At 41.7% G+C, this 20357-nt stretch overlaps 1 pseudogene; it reads left to right on the top strand.

Moving 5' to 3' along the window:
* The first annotated feature begins 8167 nt into the window (after positions 1 to 8167).
* Positions 8168 to 8825, top strand: LOC146547749 (uncharacterized; annotated as a pseudogene).
* The last annotated feature ends 11532 nt before the right edge of the window (positions 8826 to 20357 follow it).

Here is a 20357-nt window from a genome sequence, read left to right as displayed (position 1 = left end):
CAGAGAAACCCAGACTTCCTTTTTCTCAGTCACCTCTTACTGCTCGTCCGAGGTACATCAAGGTGTTCCCTAACCACAAACAAGATACAATCTCTGCAACCTGTCCTGAGTCTGCTTCAGGGCCTAGTCTCAGTAGGACTTGCCTAAAACACCTCAACTGCCTCCTTTTGATGTTGAGAACTAGAAGGTTTAACCTAGGGGAGAGCCCACCTGCCTTTGAAGGAAGCTCATTTCTACTGTTTGTAGCCGTGATCTCTTTCTTTCGGTCACTACTAAGCACTTGTGACCATCGGTGAAGGTAGAAACATTTTTGTTTTGTTTTCTCCCTCTGTCTATTCCAACTTTTTATTTCATTGATGGTGATGAAAAGAGCAAAGTGAATTAAAACGATGGTGAGTAGATAAATATATGAGTACTTTAAAAAATGACAAGTAAACCTGAGGACCATAATAATCACACAACAATAAAGATTAAGGATAAACAATTTTCTAGGTTTGCTTTGCTACCTATTAATTTAATGGCGCTCTGTTATACTCTATATACAGCTACATACTTCATTCTTGGACTATACTACAGTAGCTTTGGCCTTGGTGCAACTCCTCATTTCATCCACTTCCTAAAGCAAACCATTTTAGGTCCCTTCCCCTTACAATTAAGCAAGCTTTCTTCTTACTGGCTGCCACTCATCAACAGAACGTGGGTGGGGCTTCTGACCTCATAGGTAAAATGTGCCTGAGATGACCATATTGGGAGCATCCTCTCCCAGTATAATCAAACCAAAGTAGAAAGTAGAAAAACTGACAAAAACCAAGTGTTTAGTGCACTCTCACGCCTACGCTTTTGGATCACATGGATTAATTATACATATATTGAATATGACCTACACTTCAAATAATAATATCAGTATGGGTGTCTCCCAGTGTAAAACTATATATGTAACAGAAATAGGTCCACTTTTTAATTAATAAAATGTGAAGGTATACACAAATCTCATTGGCTGTTGCATGAAAAAGTGAAATGGCATAAAAACTGTGCTAAATCAAACATACAGAGCGACCTGCTGTGGCAACACAAAGTAAATAAGGATGCAGTCGAAAATAACTGAAAGTAAGAAAAAATTAAGTAGTTCTACCAAGTACCATATCATACATGGTCTACATTTTATTTTTCCAACCTCATTTCCACTTTTCCTTATGTTTATTCCTGAACTGCCCTGAAGTAGCTTTCCAGGATTCATAGTTCAAAGTTCAAAATAATCTTAACCCTTTAGAGCCGATCGGAGCGGGCACGCTCTGTTTTGCGTAACTATTTTTAAATCCCGGTAGCACTGCAACCACGTAAGCTAGCGCAAAATTTTTTTTTGCATATGAAACCGGAGGAGTTGTACTTACATCTTATGCCATCAGCTTGTCCTAGGTCACGGTTTCCTTCCACATAAAGCTTTGCAAAAACTGCATAAAAAGCGCTTGCAGGAACAAAAACATAATATTCCAGAAACACGCTTTACCGATCCAATCAGCTGGTCATAACACTTCCTACGTTGGAATAGACGTCAGCGCGAACTTTTGCATTTCCGCCATTACCTGCCCGAAACCGGAAGTGACGTCATTTTCGCGGAAATGTAGTCTTTTTTACTATCAGGGCCTCAGGGAATATACTTGTCTTTTTAAAAGTTATCTTTGACTTTATGACTTTCTGTGTTGTTTCTGGGATGCTTAGGACTCATATTGCACTGCTGGAAATAGTTTATTTTGATGCATACGCTGCTTTTTTGCAAATTTGCAGTATAATATTTATTTTCGTTTTTCCTGCAGTGTATAAAAATTGGTGTATTTCAAAAATAAAACTATGAAGACACTCAAAATAAATTTCCTGTGGTGGGAAACTATTTTGTGCAACTTTTTTGTATTTACAGTTTTGAGGGATAAGCCTCTTAAATTTCTCTAACTACAAATATATGTTAAAAAAGCAAAAACAATTTTCAATTTTTTTGTAGTTTATTGCACTTTTTTGCAATTTATGTAATTACTATGCACTTAATGAATACATATTATTAAAATCTGGGCTATAATGGTTGTATTGATGTATAGCAACTTGAAATGCTCCCAAAAATGGCTCCACAGCATGTAAAAATATGATATAAGCTCTGGCGGACTTGGTTCTATGGTAGGTCTTAAAGGGTTAAATGTTGCATGCTTATGCGCTCAGTTCATCCACTGTAAATGAAAATCTTGCATTTGCTTACTTTATTTTCTCAAAATCTCAGTTATGTTGTATCTGTTGTATAAATCATTAGATTCCTGCATTCTGACAGACACACTGTTATGCTACTCACTGGAGATAACTGTTTACTTACCTGGTATTCTTCAACTGATTCCTGGCATCTTAAATAAAATTTCCATCCATATAGAATTTTTTTCCCCCCTTACCTTCCCATTTAAAGCCAAACCACTTCAGTCAAGCGCTGTCTCCAATGACAGATAGACTGACATGCCGTGGTGTCAATCATGCCTGCAGGTGACGCTGTTTGCAGGAAGTAACAATAACAAATTAGCATCTGTCAGAGGTTGTCAGACAGAGTGCCACAGAGCTGGGTCAACAGCTGCTGGAGATGTGATTAAAGTGGCTGCCAAGTTAGCGAAAAAAAAAAAGCCCGAGAAAATAGTGTGACTTAATTAGAAAAGCATTACCAGCGGATCACTTCCATCCTAGATGGTGACAAAACATTTCGTAGCCCAGTGACAGAATAATTATTTATTCTGTTTGAGCTACAGTGTTTGCTACAATTGCTCCATATCTGAAGAACAAAACCTAGATTTTCTACTGGGTTTCAAAGTACGCATAATCACTACTTTTATTTTTGTAAATGTTGCTCTTTTAAAAAAGAAGCTGCCTGAATCTAACTTTGTGATGAAACGTTGGACAATAGCGATGTTCCTATAACAAGTAGATGGTACCTTCCTCAATACTACACCCTTGCTTGCAAGAATACAACCTTGTCATAAATCCTTGCACTGAACTCCATACGTTCTGATAGAAAGCATACTCCATGACTTATCAGGGTCTTTGTTGAAGGTGAGGTTTATGATGACTGATGTTAGAGACCCACGCTTCGTTGGTGACTCTAAGAACCTTCTGTCTGCCTGTCACTGTGTATCTGCTCACAATCGTCTCCTTCCTTTTTTTTAACGCCTGTGATTGGAGGTCATCAGTGGAACTGTCAGCATGCAATTTCACACAGAAAAATTGCCATTTGCACTTTGCAGACAGACAAGCAAATGGAGTGTCCTGCCATTAAATCGAGTGAGACGTTTTAGGCATGTAACTGGTAAGGGCGGCTGTTAAATGAACGTGTTTCGATTTTCACGGATCACTTTGTTTTCTCTTGAATTTTTACATGTTGAGTCTATGACTGTGTGCATGCTTTTTAGTTCAAGCTCATGGTTCATAGTTTTCATGCTGCAACATTTTTGTCACGGTTTGCGGGGCAAGCCGTGTGGATTTGTAGTAAGGACCCAAAAGGCGGCAGCTCTGGTGCAGGTGAGTGTTTATTTACAGCAGTGGGTACAAACAGCAACGGGGTGTGAACATGAAACCGAAACCTAAACTGGGTAAACTAACAACACAAACCAGGAATGACGGTGCAGGGAGGTCCGGGGAAATACATACAGGGAGACCGAGGGGAAACAACACAGACGAACCAGCGATTACTAAGACAGAAAATACAACTTAAATACACTCAGAACACAGGGAGATTACACACAGGTGGGAGACACAGCTGGGAGTGATTAACATGACGAGACCAGGGAGGCAAACTGAAAACACTCACATAAGACGCAGACCTTCACAATAAAACAGGAACACACGGGGGGAACAGGGTAAACACCAATTAGAGAACAGAACCAAAATCGCGAAGAGAAAACACAAAACGCTGGGTCAAAAGGACCCAGGATCATGACAGTACCCCCCCCTCAAAGGCTGGCTCCAGACAGCCCAACAAGAAACAAAACAGCCAGAAAAAACAGAAAACAACCCGACCAGGGCGGGCGGCGGGGGCCCAGGAAGGAGGGCCCGAAGCAAAACAAAACCGGAGCACCAGAAGGCCAAAAGACAAAAACAAAAAACGAGCCCAAAACCAAAAGAAACGAAGCACACCAGAACACAGGAAAAAACTGAGTCCAAAACAGAAGAGTTCAGGGGGCCGACAGCACAGGAGTCCAAAACAGTTCAGGGGGCCGGCCAGGGGGCCGACAGCAGAGGAGTCCAAACAGTTCAGGGGGCCGACCGTGCGGACGGCAACGGCGGCGACGCGGACACAGTTCGGGGGACCGACCGTGGGGACGGCAACGGCGGCGACGCGGACACAGTTCGGGGGGCCGACCGTGCGGACGGCAACGGCGGCGACGCGGACACAGTTCGGGGGGACGGCCGTGCGGAAGGCAACGGCGGCCACTCAGGCGATGGCGGTCCGGGGGCCGGCCGTGCGGAAGGCAACGGCGGCCACTCAGGCGATGGCGGTCCGGACCAGGCAAGGCTGCAGAGGCTGGACCAGGCGAGGATGAAGACTCGGATGAGGCTGGACCAGGCGAGGATGAAGACTCGGATGAAGCTGGACCAGGCGAGGATGAAGACTCGGATGAAGCTGGACCAGGCGAGGCTGAAGGCTCTGAGGCTGGACCAGACGAGGCTGATGATGATGCTGCAGCCGGCGAGGATGATGACGGTGCTGCAGCCGGTGAGGATGATGATGATGCTGCAGCCGGCGAGGATGATGATGATGCTGCAGCCGGCGAGGATGATGATGAAGCTGCAGCAGGTGGCTGGACGGGCTCCTCGGGCCCTCCAGCTGAGACAGGTGGCTGAACGGGCTCCTCGGGCCCCCCAGCGGAGACTGGAGACAACGGCCGGAGCGGTCCCTCGGACCCTCCAGCGGAAACAGGAAACAAAGGCCGGAGCGGTCCCTCGGACCCTCCAGCGGAAACAGGAAACAAAGGCCGGAGCGGTCCCTCGGACCCTCCAGCGGAGACACGAGACGAAGGCTGGACGGGCCCCTTGGACCCTCCAGCAGAAGCCATCACAAAGCCAGCAGGCATGGAGTCCTCTGGCAGACATGAAGGCAATGGGTGCTGTGCTGAGCACTGGCCCTGCTCAGACAGCACTGACACGGAGTTGTTCTCTGAGGGCTGCTTAATCTTCAGTTGTCCAGAATCAGCTGGGGACTGAGACCTAGCCTCTGGGGAAGCCCTGGAGTGCAGAACGGTGCCTGAAGCAGCTAAAGCGCGAGAAACTCCCTGACTGGACCTTAAATTTTCTCCCTGCATGGAGTGAATGAGTGGAACCGGTACTGCTGGAGCCAGAGCTACGGGTAGCGGGGGCACTGGAGCTACTGGGGCCTGCGCTACAGGCGGCACTGGAGCTACTGGGGCCTGCGCTACAGGCGGCACTGGAGACTGAACTGAGGGTGGCACTGGAGACTGAACTGAGGGTGGCACTGGAGACTGAACTGAGGGTGGCACTGGAGACTGAACTGAGGGTGGCACTGGAGACTGAACTGAGGGGGACATTGGAGACTGAACTGAAGGGGACACTGGAGACTGAGCTGAAGGGGGCACAGGAGACTGAGCTGAGAGGAGCACTGGCTGCGGGGGAGCTAACTGAGCTGAGAGTGGCTGCGGGGGAGCTAACTGAGCTGAGAGTGGCTGCGGGGGAGCTAACCGAGCTGAGAGTGGCTGCGGGGGAGCTAACCGAGCTGAGAGTGGCTGCGGGGGAGCTAACCGAGCTGAGAGTGGCTGCGGGGGAGCTAACTGAGCTGCCGGTAGCTGCACAGGCGATAAGCAGCTTGCTTGACATCCGCCACACAAAACGCAGCCCCTGAATGAACAGTCATGCAGTCTGAAAATGAAAAAGAGTCCTCACTCACCACAGCCGGCGATTTAGAAGCCCGAACGTCCGGCTGTGGGGTGGCGCGCTTGCGGCGCGATCGGCGTTTCCTCCCCGCAGACGGCTCCGACGGCCCGGGCAAGATCACATCCGGCGAGTCGGGCAGTGAGGCAGGAGTGGCTGAGAGAAGGTGAGGTGTGTGCCGGAGAAAAGCCTGTATGGTCGGAGGAAGTGAATTCAGTAGCCATGGCAGGCCGGAAAAGAGACGTTGTAGCCGACCTTCCACGGCGCGGCGAAGCTCGTACGGAGGATTCTCCAGCCACAGCCCGAGGAGGATCTCCACATTGTAGCCGATGTCATCCTGGAGCTCCTCGGACGGATTGACTGCCGCTGGGTCCATGGTGGCTGGTTCGTTCTGTCACGGTTTGCGGGGCAAGCCGTGTGGATTTGTAGTAAGGACCCAAAAGGCGGCAGCTCTGGTGCAGGTGAGTGTTTATTTACAGCAGTGGGTACAAACAGCAACGGGGTGTGAACATGAAACCGAAACCTAAACTGGGTAAACTAACAACACAAACCAGGAATGACGGTGCAGGGAGGTCCGGGGAAATACATACAGGGAGACCGAGGGGAAACAACACAGACGAACCAGCGATTACTAAGACAGAAAATACAACTTAAATACACTCAGAACACAGGGAGATTACACACAGGTGGGAGACACAGCTGGGAGTGATTAACATGACGAGACCAGGGAGGCAAACTGAAAACACTCACATAAGACGCAGACCTTCACAATAAAACAGGAACACACGGGGGGAACAGGGCAAACACCAATTAGAGAACAGAACCAAAATCGCAAAGAGAAAACACAAAACGCTGGGTCAAAAGGACCCAGGATCATGACAATTTTACAAATAATGAGATGTAATGAGAATAACTGAGATATAAAGTTGTCTTTCTGGCCCTAATGAATGTGTGATCAATAATGCCAAGGGTTGATTTTTAAGATTGTGTGTTTTTTTTCAGGCATGGAACTATTAATTGGTTGACAAATTACTTACAGTGGTCCATTGTGGTCAGATTTGAATATTAAGGGATGCCTTGAAAACACTGCTTGGTTGCCTACCACGATGTGGTCAAAGGTCAGTTACAGAGCAGCTTTCTTTCTCTATCAAAAATATTGTTTTTACAATATCACACACATTTTGACAATTAAGAAAACAGACGTGTTCATTACAAGCTAACAAAAGCCAATTCATATATTTTATTGGCAGAATAAGCAGTAAATCCCAATTTTGTTCATGGCAGATTGCTGCCCCTCCATAAGCCTGGTTCTGCCAGAGGTTTCTTCCTGTTAAAATGGAGTTCAAAGAGGGTAATTCGATTGTTGGGGTTTCTCTCTGTTATTGTAGGGTGTGTACCTTAAATTTAAAGCACCTTGAGGTGACTGCTGCTGTGATTTGTCCCTGGATAAATAAAACTCAATTGAATCCTTCATCAACAATGCATAGGATGAGGATAACGGTAAAGCTAACAATGAAGCAAAACTCAAGTTTGCCCTCTGAGACCTACAAGACTTAAAGTACTATACTCAGCAAAGTATACCACACTGCTTATTTGATATTGCTAAACAAAAATCTTTAAGTTTGAACCTTTCCTAAATATCCTGGATAACAAAATTTTTAAACTCTTTTCCCTGCAATTACATGGGAGCATTCAATTCAAACTTTCAGTCAAATATTCTGAATCTACAATAACTTTCATTATTGATGAAAAATCCCAGTTTCAGGAAAATGGTAATTACAGAGGGCAACTTAGTAGTGTTTTAGTTTTAGTGGGTTTTTTCCCCATTGTGCTCATTGGTCACCTGTTTGATTTAAAAGGCTAGTCATAGCTCGATAATCTGGGTTTAAATAATTAAATGCAAGGTAGATAAAGTGAACTGATATCACAGTGACTCCACTGAAGGATATGGCATGATTGTTTCCAAGATGGCGCTGCATATGGATGCCCTGGTACTTCAGTGCGTTACTTCTGTTTTGTTTTTGTGCATAATTTGTGTGTCTGAACATTCTTCGGAATATTCTTACACCAGAGAAGAGCTTCTTAACTACAGGATTGCTACACCTGTGGATTTATTTTCCAGTATTTATCGCATCTGCGACGGATTTACTACAGACTTTGATCAGGAAAGTGAGACGCCGAAGGAGAGGAAAGAGAACTGGCGCACTCGTGCGTCCAAGGAGGCGCGGACTACGAACTGCTCTTCCTGGGATCTTCCTTTCCAATGTACGCCTGTGCAAATGAGCCGGCCCCAGTTTTTTCTGGCATTTTCAACTCCTCACTGCAGGCATGTCATGTGCCTGCCTTCCTGCTTCAAGTCCTCCACCATAGTCCCTGTCCCCAAGAAGCCAAGGATCACTGGACTAAGTGACTACAGACCTGTGGTTCTGACATCTGTGGTCACTAAGTCATTTGAACACCTGGTCCTCTCCTACCTTAAGACCCCCATGCCCCCCCTCCTGGACCACCTGCAGTTTGCATACAGAGCCAACAGGTCTGTAGACAATGCTATAAACATGGCTCTACATTTCATCCTGCCGCATCTGGACTCCCCAGGAACCTACGCCAGGATCCTGTTTGTAGACTTCAGCTGTGCCTTCAACACCATCCTTCCAGACCATTTCCAAGGCAAGCTTTCCCAGATGAATGTGCCTGATCCCATCTGCCGGTGGATCACTGACTTCCTGACGGACAGGAAGCAGCACGTGAGACTAGGAAAGAATGTCTCGGACTCCCGGACCATCAGCACCGGCTCGCCCCAAGGCTTTGTTCTTTCTCTTCTCCCTGTACACTAACTGCTGCACCTCCACCCACCAGTCTGTCAAGCTAATCAAGTTTGCAGATGACACCACCGTTATCGGACTCATCTCGGATGGGGATGAGTCTGCCTACTGGAGGGAGGTTGAACGTCTGGTGTCCTGGTGTAGCCACAACAACCTGGTGCTGAACGCTCAAAAGACAGTGGAGATTAGGGGTGGAGCCGAACCTGAATATGGTATTCGGAAAGGCACAAATAACGTGTTTTTTACGAATATTTATTTTTAAAAATATTTGTATTCGGGAACAAGGAAAAACTTTATATCAAAACGCTGAGTTTCTTTATGAGACCGCAGAACATGACTGGATGAGTGAGTGACATGTGAAGGAGGCGACTGACACGGGCTGCTCCACACATCAACAGAGACAGTTGGGCTGAGCAAAAAAAGAGTGAACTGCATCACTATTTTTGTTGAAATTATTTTTTTGTACCTTAACTGGATTACGGTTTATAACTTTCGCAAAGATCGGGAGATTATTCCATTGCGCTGCATTGTTGACGTCTGCAGTCAGCTGCTCTCATGTTCATTCTGTTTACGTAGCTCTGTTAGCTCGGTAATTTAGACAATAGGCTGTTGACAGAGTAACATTAACGTTCAGTTAAAAAAGGTTAAAACCATGCTTGTGTAGTTGTCACTCATTAACTTAGCTGAAACTCCCCACATGGATTTGGGGAACCAAATAGAAGAGTGTTGCTGCTGCTTCACTTCAGTTCAAATTGGGCTACATGAAACCCACAATTCAAAATGACCTTGACAGCCCTCCGTTAACAATTATACCTCGAAGAGCCAACATCAAGCTGTGTGTTTAAATGTGTGTAATGGGAAAAATAGCCTTGGTTTTTACCTTTTGTATATTTTTCAATTGAGTGATTGAGCCCAGACAAAGCAGGCTTTATGCTGACTTGTACTTTAGTGCTCTCAACAAATACAAGGATAAAACGTAAAGAAAAAAATCAGAAAACTGGCCAGACGTATTCTCTCAGATAAGCTGAATAAGATACTTAACTGATATATCAGGGCCAGTAATGATAACACAAAGTTGGAGAAAGCCAGGCTTTGTGTTAGAGAGAAACAAACAATAAATAAAGGCATCACACTTACCTTTCCTGATTATGCTAAGAATATGTGCACTGCTCTGCAGTGATACATAAGCACATATGTTTTAATGCTTTATGGTGAATTAACAAAAAAGTGCATTAGCCAGTATTCATTATGCAAGGCAATGACTCAGAAGTAATGTGCAAAATTACTTGGACTTTGCAATCCATTATTCTGTCAGATTTTCACACTAGAAAAGTGTAGAATGAAATAGAATAAGGAATAAGATGAGACTAGACTAGGCTTGTATTTAGCATGAACGTGAAAAGACACATGCACCTTGAAGCTATGTTTCTATGAAACTCTCTTTTTTTCAGCAAAACATGTCACGTCATGTCACTTTTCTGCAAAAGATGTCCTTCCATTTTGTGTGATCTGATGTGGCTTGTGTGTCCATGCAATTACTGGATGTGAGTTTTTGTCTGCCTATCTGTGTGTCTCAATGCGATTGATTCAACTTTCACATTTGTTCGCTGTCATTTATTAGCAGAACCAGACTGCAGCTTCAACCTGCTGGAGGCAATGTGAGCTATTTAAAGAAATCAGAGCCACACCAAGTCTCTAAATGAAGAAGGGGCGAATGAGGGCGAGACAGAGAGGGAGGGAGGGAGGGAGGGAGGGAGGAGCAATGGGAACAGAAAGAGTGGTGCAGAGGAAAAGAAAATGACAAGGCGAGGTGGGAAAAAGCGGGGTGGGTGGATTGGGGAAGTCAGAAGTGAGATGCTCAGAGATCAGGGGAGGAGGGGCTGGTGTTGCTAAGGCTAGGTGTGGAGGTCACAGAGGGTAAGAAATGGAAATGTGGAAAGGCAAAAAACCGGAGTGGGTGACCGAGATGTGAAGGAAATAAGGAAGACATGGAAATGAAATACAAAAAATTAGACTTCTAGAAAAGGGTTCAAGGTTCAAGGTTCTTTATTTGTCACATGCATAGTTATACAAGTATAACACACAGTGAAATGTAGCCTGACACGCTCTTCGACATGTGCAAAAAATTTGGGGGGGGGGGGGGGTGTAGAGGAATTATATATATATATATATATGTATATATAATATGTATATATATATATATATATATATATATATAGTATATACATTGGGTGAATGTGCAGTAGTAGCAGCAAGCAGGTGAATTCTGTACATTAATATGAATAGACATCTGACTATTTTACAGGATAGACAATATAAACATATTTAAAATTAAAGGAATTGAAATGTACATTGTGCCTTGGTTTAGTGTCTGGAAGAGTCCTGTCTCAGTCAATTATAGATGATGTGAGAGGGCGGGTGTGTGTGTTTAGGGCACGGATGGTTTGGGGATAGAAGCTCCTCTTGAGTCTCTCTGTCCTTGCCCGGAAGATGCGGAACCTTCTACCAGATTGCAGAAGTTGGAACAGTTTGTTGCCAGGATGGGACGGGTCCTTCAGTATCTGTGCTGCTCTAGTCCGGCATCTCCTGGTGTAGGTGTCCTGAAGCGGGGGGAGAGCAATCCTGCAGCAGCGTTCTGCTGTACGGATCACTCTCTGGAGAGCTTTTAGGGAAGGAGCTACTTAAGTAATGCATACTATCAAGAAAGATCTTCAATTCAGAGACTACTGCAAATAAGAAAAAAAGTTTAAACGTTCTGGTTTATTGACCATCCATCCATTCTCTTCTGCTTATCCTTCTCAGGGTCTCTGGAGACTATCCCAGGTGTCTTAGGGCAAGAGGCAGACACACCCTGGACAGGTCACCAGTCTGTTGCAGGGCTGACACATAGAGACAGACAACTATTCACACCTATTACCAATTAACCTAATGGAGGAAGCCAGAGTACCCGGAGAGAACCCACACAAACACGGGAGAACATACAAACTCTACACAGAAAGGTCCCAGCCAAGTGGTGGACTTAAACTCAGGACCTTCTTACGGTGAGGCAAAAGTGGCAATCACTATGGCACCATGCTGCCCATTATTTGAATTACATGTATTATTTTAAACACACATTTTAAAGCGTCATTGCTAGTCTTATGTTTGCCAGTGTTGACAGTTCTATTACTAAGTTATCACTCCACCCTCTTGAGTAGGAGGAGCTTGGTTTTGCAAGCTTGCTAACCTTGCTTGGATAGCAAGCTTCATCTATAAATTTTATAAACACTCAGTAACAGAGTAGTAATACTAGCAAAAACATCTTAGAATCCCTGTAAGACACAACAAGCCATTGTATTTGTCAGAGAATTATTATTTTTGAAATTTCTTTAACCCTTTTGTGGTGTTCATATTTTTGTTACTCAGCCAGTGTTTATGGGTCTGGTGGACCCGCTAGAGTTTTGGCTTTCCAAATTAACACTATCAAACAATTTTATGTTAAATTACTCAACAGATATTTACTTCATCCCAATTACAAGCCATATGAACAGCAAACATGGTTAATTTTTTTCCTTTACCTTTGTTAGATCACATTTATGAATTAATGTGCTTCTCGTTTTTTGTTTTTATAAAATGTTATAAAAAAAATCAGTTATAATCAAGTGGAGTGAGTGGAAAGACACAACACATTTACACGTGAAGCAACATGTTTCACAACTAAATGGGATCAGCTGCTCATCAATGGTGACATTGGGCCCAGGGTTGTAAAACAGGGGGAGGTGGTGCACACACTTATCCCACACTGTCCTGATGGCAGCTAGCTTGTCTCACTGCCGTCGAGCTGGTCTGTCGTCTCGATTATCAAAACGGATAATCCTGGAAATTTTGTGGAAGTTTTCCAGAGACATTGATGCACGGAAAGGTTCTTGCCGGTTTCTGCATCCCACAGGGATTCTGTGGATTCCCCTTTGGACCTGAAAACTCCTGCAAGGATAAGAACCCCAAAGTAGGCCTTTGGGGTTCTTAGATCAATTTGGTCCATCTCCTTCGACCTCTCTCCAAAAACACACCTTCCTTCTAGATATATCCTAGACTTAGTCGAGGAAATAAGGTCGCTACGTAACCAGAATGCAGAGAAGGAGAAACGGATCGTCTATCTGGAGAGCAGGGTCGCGGACCTGGAGCAATATACCAGAATGAACGACGTGATCATCACAGGGCTGTACATAAAACCCCGGTCATATGCTCGGGCTGTGACTGCTGGCAGTAAAGAGGAGCAAGGAGATCTGGATGGGAGCTCTGCGGAGCAACAAGTAGCTGGTTTCTTGCAGTCGAAAGGGATCGACCTGGACTGTAATAACATCGAGGCATGCCACCCCTTGCCCAGGAGAAATGCTAGTGATAAACCAGCTATCATCATAAGATTTGTAAACAGGAAACACAAGAATGCACTGCTGAAGCAGGGGAGGAAACTAAAAGGATCGAACGTCTACATGAATGACCATCTAACCAAATCCAATGCTGACATAGCGAAGAAAGCACGATACCTAAAGAAACTGGGTAAAATTCAGAACACCTGGACTGCAAACTGTAAAATATTTATAAAGCTCAACGGTACACCGGAGGAAGCCAAGGTGCTGGTCATCAAATGCATCCAGGATCTGGAAAAATATTAACAGGTCACTTGACTACAAAGGCAAGGAGCGGGACAAACAATCTACAGTCATCAAAGCAGGTAATAGAAGACAACAACGGAAGCTAAAGCGTAACGTATTCAAGGATGAAACAATCAATTAATTCATTATCTGGGAATTATACATTGCTACCACAAAGGATTGCTAATCAGGAGATAAATTCACCAGTAAACACGGAATACAAAACACACTTCACAGAGCAGGACATTGATCCAGAACTGAACTTTTTTAACATCAAAAATACCTGCTACTATCATACTGAAGAACAATTCAACAAAACTGTCAAGGTCGACGGCAAAATATCTATAATCCACTTTAATAGTAGAAGTTTATATGCAAATTTTCACAAAATAAGGGAATATTTAAGCAAATTTACACATCCATTCAGTGTGATTGCAGTATCTGAAACATGGATTAATAAACAGAAAGGAGAGGACTTTGTAATAGATGGATATGAATTAAATCTTGCAAATAGAAAGAATAAGAATGGCGGTGGTGTGGCCTTGTTTGTGGATAAAAATTTAAAATACAAGATGGTAGAAAAAATGACGATGGCGGTAGATAATATATTAGAGTGTGTAACAATAGAAATTAGTATGGGAAAAGAGAAAAATGTCATTGTAAGCTGTATATAAAGAACACCAGGTTCTAATATTGAAATGTTTAAGGAGTGGGTAGATAAAACATTCATTAGGACAAATCAAAAAGTCATGTTCATTTGTGGGGATTTTAACATAGATCTACTAAATCCAAACAAGCAGAAAGCGACAGAGGAATTTATTAATACAATGTATAGCTTGGGACTTTTTCCAGTGATCACTAAGCCCAGCAGGATTACAGCACAGTCGGCAACCCTAATAGACAATATATTTACTAATGAAATAGAAAATAGAACCATAAGTGGTCTCCTAATTAATGACATCAGTGATCATCTACCTGTTTTTATAGTGTATAACAGCAATTACAGGAAGGTTAAACAGCAAAACACAATAAAATACAAACGAGTGAGAACAGAAGAGTCAATAAACGCATTCAAAAGTGATTTACTCAAGCAAGAATGGGAGATGCTGTATAAGGAAAAAAATATTGATAAAGCTTATGAGATTTTTTTAGGAAAATTTAAACTGTTATATAATAGTCATTGCCCAGTAAAGAAATATAGTAAAAAACAAAAATATGCAGAGTGCCCATGGATTACAAAAGGATTGCAAAATGCATGTAAGAAGAAAAATACCTTATACAGAGAATTTATAATGAACAGAAGTACAGAAGCTGAAAATAAATACAAGAAATATAAAAATAAATTAACGAGTATTTTAAGATCATGTAAAAAGGAATACTATGAAAAATTACTGATTATGAATAAAAATAATATTAAAGGGATCTGGAAAACATTAAATACCATCATCAAAAAGGGCTCGGGGCAGGCAGACTATCCTTCGTATTTCACAAATAATGATAGAAATATTACTAATATGAGAGATGTGGTAAATGAGTTCAATAAATTCTTTGTAAGTGTTGGGCCAGACTTGGCTGAAACAATTCCTGATATAACAGATTCTGTAGAGAAAGAAACTATACTCATTGACCGCAATCCTCATTCAATGTTCTTAACGGTGGTGGAAGAAATGGAAATCATTGATATTGTTGGGAAATCACAAACAAAAAACTCTACAGACTCTGACGACATTGATATGGAAATCGTTAAGAGAGTGATAGAGGGCATTTCCAAACCCTTAACACACATTTGCAATTTGTCCTTACAAACTGGTACATTCCCAAAACAAATGAAAACAGCTAAAGTAACACCACTGTTTAAAAATGGTGACAGACACCAATTCACAAATTATAGGCCTGTCGCTCTACTTTCTCAATTTTCAAAAATACTGGAAAAAGTCTTTAGTAATAGACTTGACAAATTTATAGATAAACACAAAATAATAATGGATAGTCAGTATGGTTTCAGATCAAATAGATCAACATCATTGGCATTAATGGAACTGATCGAAAATATCACCAACAATATAGATAAAAGACAATGTATAGTTAGTGTATTCATTGACCTAAAAAAAGCTTTTGACACAATTAATCATGACATATTACTTGATAAACTGGAGTACTACGGCATTAGAGGAGTGGTGTTAGAATGGGTAAAGAGTTATTTGAGAGACAGGCAGCAATTTGTGAAAATTGGGGAATATCAATCAGAGTGTATGGACATTGTTTGTGGAGTTCCGCAGGGGTCAGTATTGGGACCAAAGCTGTTTATCCTCTATATCAATGATATATGCAGAACATCAGATATACTACAGTTTATTCTATTTGCAGATGATACAAATATTTTTTGTGCTGGAGAGAATTTACAGCAGCTTTTGGAAATTGTCACAAAAGAAATGATTAAACTGAAAACATGGTTTGATAGAAATAAGCTATCATTAAATTTGGAAAAAAAACTACATTTATGTTATTCGGAAATTGTAAAAAAGATGCAGGAGCAAAATTATTAGTAAAAAATGTTGAAATAGAGCAAGTTTCGGATACAAAATTTCTGGGTGTGATAATAGATAACAAAATCTGCTGGAAACCTCACATAAAGCATATACAAGCCAAACTGTCAAGAAGCATCTCCGTACTAAGTAAAGTTAAATATTTTTTGCCTTCCAAATCACTCCGGGTACTTTATTGTTCACTTATATTGCCATATTTGGAATACTGTGTGGAAATTTGGGGAAACACATATAAAACTGCACTTCAACCAATATGTAAAATAAAAAAAAAAGCAATCAGGATAATTAGTAAAGCTGGATATAGAGACCATACTAACACCATGTTTTTGAAATTAAAAATACTGAAGTTTATGGATCTTATAAAATATAAAACTGCAAAAATTATGTACAAGGCCAGATACAATATGTTACCAGGAAATATACAGAGGATGTTCTATGACAGAGAAGGAGACTATGAATTGAGGGGGAAATTGAATCTAAGGATTCTTAAAGCACGGTCAAAGGTTAAAACCTTTTGTGTCACTATTTATGGGGTAAAACTGTGGAATAGTTTTACTATAGATCTACAGCAATGCTCAGGAATTAGTAAGTTCATGAAAATACTTCGAAAACTGATTTTGGAAGAATATGATACCGATAAAGATGATCACCCATTGTATGTATAAAAATATCAAATTATATCCAAATTATATCAATCACGGTAGCCAAGTTTATATAGGTTCTCCTCGTGTATCGTGTGGAGTATGTGATGATGGGAATTAGGTGAATTATGTGGGATCAATAAGATGTTGAGCAGGGGTAGGAATTAATAAGTATGTTCATACTTCTTCCTACTCCTTTTCAGACCAAACATTGTTACATTATGTCAGACGATTTTGTTTTATTTCATTATATATTTTTTGTTTATCTGAACACATACGTGTGTGTGTGTATATCTACATATATATTCGTATCTGTAAATGAAAATATATGTAGTGTGTATATATTGTTTTTTGTTTTATATGTCTGAAACAAATAAAGATACAATACAATACAATACAAAGATTACTGCAATCCAGAATAATTTTCTGGATGGAATCTGGGATGAAAAGCTCAAATGAAGACTTGATGTCCTGCACATGAGTAACTGTCAGCCGTGTTGGCCCTGGCTTATCACAGTAGCAGCTCTGCAGGGTGGCTCATTTCTTGAGCAAGAAGACCATTCAATGTCACCAGTTATTGACGTCCATATTTCTTCACTTGCTGTCTGGTGGGCTTGTTCTGGTCCTGGAGCTGGCTGCAGATGGGGTACTCGTCTTCGTTTTGTTACTAAATGGTGCTCAACCTCATCCTCTTCTTCAAAGTCACTGTCAGACTCTGAATTTTCAGAAATGTGAAATATTCTGAAACCTCTTTGTCAACATCATCATCCGAAGCCCCTCGCTCTTCCAAAATCAATTGGATGGCCCTCGCAGCAGATAATCTTTTGCCATCTTGATCAGTTGTGATAAAGAACCACACTGGCAAAGTCTTATTTATAGTATTATGCCCCTAATTTGCAGGTGGGACAGGGTATGAGAACATAAAATTTGGATCCCTCAAGAAAGAGGGTAAAATGTGTGGGAATGTAAGAGCAGACGGTGTTGATAGTTGAATTTTCAACAATGTTGCAACTTTGTGCGGGAGCAGGAGGGGAAGAAAACACTATCAGCAGCACCAGAAAGGAGGAAGACAGAGTGTGGGAACACAGGACCTGCACTTTCAACACTTTTATTAGACCTGGGTCCAGTGGACCCGAACACCTTGTATGTAATGTAAATGCGTGGGGGGAGGTACAGTATGAGGTCATTGAAAATTAGTTCGGATTTATGTTCTTCGCAGAAAATAAGCCAAAGCCAATGAATTTCAGGTTGAAAAAATAATTAATTGTTTAATTTTTCTTTTGAAAAAAACTGAAAACGGGTCTCACAGGCCCGAACACCATACAAGGGTTAAAGAGGCTCAGTTCAGTGTTGTTGATTAGCACAGTGAAGCCTAGCCGAGAGTTATTACAGTTGAAGCCAAAATTATTAGCCATCCATGAATTATGGAACATTTTCCTACACTTCTTCATAATTTTTGCAGGATTGATTAAACTTGATATAATCAAACATTCATCAGTGCTATTTAGTAGCTTTTGGTACATTTTGTTATATAAAATACACTTTTAGGTTTGCTTTATTTCAAATATAGTAAAAAATGGTGTGTTCAAAAATATTAGCCCCATGTGAATGTTTGCTTTTAAAACACACCTACAGTGATTAACCAATCAGCTTTGAACCACACCTGTGCAGTCAATTGGCTTCCTAACAACATTCATTTAGCATTAAAGACTCCAAGGAACAGGGCACTTGAACACATGAGAGGGACTACTGTTACTTACCATGCCAAAGACAAAGGAAGTCAGTCTGGAGCTCAGAAAGAAGATAGTAGAGCCTCATGATAAGGGGCAAGGCTATGCTGCCATTTCCAAGCAATTCACAGTGTCTAGAACTGCTGTACATTGCATCATTGGCAAGTACAAGAAGACAAATTGTATAAGAAACAAACCTGGCAGTGGTCGTAAGTTCAAGAATTCAAGAACTCTGGAGAGGAAAATGGTCAAGAGATGTCATCAAGGAACCACGGACATCTGCCAAGATGATTGTTGCTGACCTGGCCTCTTCTGGAGTTGATGTTTCAAGAAACACAGTTGTGAGCGCTCTTAACTGTGGTGGGCTTCAGAGGCATCGTCCCAGAAGAAGCCCCTTACTCAAAGAGTGGCACATCGTAGCCCGACTGGGGTTTCCCCATGAACTTTTGAAATGTAAAGATGATTTTTGAAAGTCTGTACTTTGGTCTGATGAGACTAAACTGGAACTGTTTGGGCACATAGATATTGGTTATGTTTGGTAAAGAAAGGGAGAGGCCCTCAACCCTAGTAACACTGTTCCCACAGTTAAACATGGTGGTGGGAGCATCATGCTGTGGGGCTGTTTTGCAGCCTTGGGCACAGGGAGCCCTGTCCAGGTGCATGGCATCATGAAAAAAGAAAATTATGTTGACATTTTGAGTAAGAAGATGCAGAAATCTGCTTGTAGTCTAGACTTAGGTTGTTGCTGAGTCTTCCAACAAGACAATGACCCAGAGCATACATCGAAACTAGTCCAACAGTTCCTCAAGGATACTAAAACCAAGATCCTGGAGTGGCACACACAAAGTGCAGACCTCAATAGTATTGAGAATCTGTGGCGAGTGATCAAAGTGAATGTCCATCCTCGAAAACTGTGTAATTAGGACCAGCTAGAACAATTTCCAATGGAGGAATGGGCCAAAATCCCTCAGGAGACCTGTGCCAGCCTAGTAAAGACCTATCCTAAGCAATTGTTGTCAGTTGTGGCTCAGAAAGGGTGCGGTATTGACTATTAATGGCCATGGGGCTAATAATTTTGGATGGATCATTTTTCCCCTTTCTTGTTTCAACTTGGTGCATCAATAAATATCCTAATTAAACGTAGTGGACATTGTTACTTTGTTTTTTAAAGTGTATCTGTTTCCAAACACTTGTTGTTAATGGACATTTTCATATTGAAATCAAGAGTGTTGTCTAATTTCATAAGGAGGGCTATTAATTTTGGCCTCAACTTTATCTGCAGCAGTCTTCATTCTTGTACACTTCACCCATGCAACACTTATGCAAAGTGTTCCAGGCATTTCTTTGTAAAAAGTAAATAAAAAAATAAAAAAATAAAAAACTTAAAAGTTTGAAAGCATAACACAATTTCTGAAGATCATCTTATACAGGATATGACACTTAATTAGTGATTTTTTAAAATAGTGAATCCACAACAATAAAAAGTGCTACGTAAGCTGTTATGTAAACTCTAACAATTATACATAACAATTAATCAATACATGGAGGTATTTCACTGTATGTTTAGAGATATTTCACCGTCCAGTTTCTATAGAGATCACAGGAAAAGGAAGTATTAATATCTAACCATACAGTGCTTTGAATTTCAAAGCATTTTACAGAAAATCAGTAAGGAGTTGCTGAGTTATTTCAACCAAAGTGAGCAGCTATCAGCTCATCTTTCTTCAGTTGTTAGGTAACTGAACAAAGAGGTTCGAGTTATCTGAGCTTGCTGTGAACCCTGTGAAACAAAATTACTCAAAGCGCCATAAAAATGCAGTGAATTTTACTTTTTTCCTCTCTTCAGGGTATTTTCCTATTTGCTTGCCACTGTGATAGCTGTTGTCAGCAACAAATAGGACTCTAAGCTACAAAAGAAACAGGGTAGTTTCATTAACTTTTTTAAATTTATTTTTTATTTTTTGCAGCTAAAGCTCCAATTAAGCCGCATCTGCCAGTTTTTAAGGGGGATTCAAATGACGTCGTGCCTCATTGCCTGCAGATATAATGCCATTTAACTGGCTTTATTCTTTTGTGAGGT

The sequence above is a fragment of the Mchenga conophoros genome, linkage group LG23, assembly GCF_057382185.1.
Source record: "Mchenga conophoros isolate Kocher_MC1m ecotype Shallow Benthic linkage group LG23, M_conophoros_male_GT1.1, whole genome shotgun sequence".
In the NCBI taxonomy this organism is placed as follows: domain Eukaryota; kingdom Metazoa; phylum Chordata; class Actinopteri; order Cichliformes; family Cichlidae; genus Mchenga; species Mchenga conophoros.
Note: the sequence above shows the minus strand (reverse complement) of the source record. Positions and strands in the feature narration are given on the sequence as shown.